The sequence below is a fragment of the Arachis duranensis genome, chromosome 5 (assembly GCF_000817695.3).
Source record: "Arachis duranensis cultivar V14167 chromosome 5, aradu.V14167.gnm2.J7QH, whole genome shotgun sequence".
NCBI lineage: Eukaryota > Viridiplantae > Streptophyta > Magnoliopsida > Fabales > Fabaceae > Arachis > Arachis duranensis.
The window spans coordinates 95,941,478-95,942,136 of NC_029776.3; positions in this window are offsets into that span (position 1 = coordinate 95,941,478).

Consider the following 659-nt stretch of genomic DNA (forward strand, 5'->3'; position numbering starts at 1 on the left):
TTAGGTTACAAAAAATTAAATGAACAATAAAATACAAATAATAATAATAATAATAAATATTGTGACTCTTGATCTTTTGTTATTCTTATATATTATCTTTATCCTCTCACCGCTTAAAGTTTTTAAATCTGTCATTGCTTCCAAGAAATTTTTTTTTAACGGTATTTAGAAGACTAGTCAAGAATGTAAATTTTAGGTTAGTTTTCTTTTTACCGTCTCTGTCCATAAGTTGATACCGATTAGAAGTGTTTGCATGGACTTTTCCATACTATCCTGGGTCACAAAGTATTTAGAGAAAAAGTAAAACAAAACAAAAAGTGACCCCAAAAAGAAGTTATAAGTGGTAACATGTCACACACCAATGGAAAGAATAAAGATAACGAAGGTGTTGTTTTTACAACACAAAAGCTTCCACATGAATTGACATATGCTTTGCAAGGAAGGATCTAAAGGTTCCATGAATTTGTTATTGTGCTAGCTATGTATGTTGTATGTAAAATCTTTTTAGGTGTTGATTTTTAAGAAGCCCTTGATGTGGTAATAAAGTTATCTAATTTGTGAAGAAAAAAAAAAAAAGTTTAGCCAACAAACCCTAATCATCAATTTTGGTATTGGGGCCCTACCCTTAATTTTTAGGCATCTCTTTTAATCCACACCCC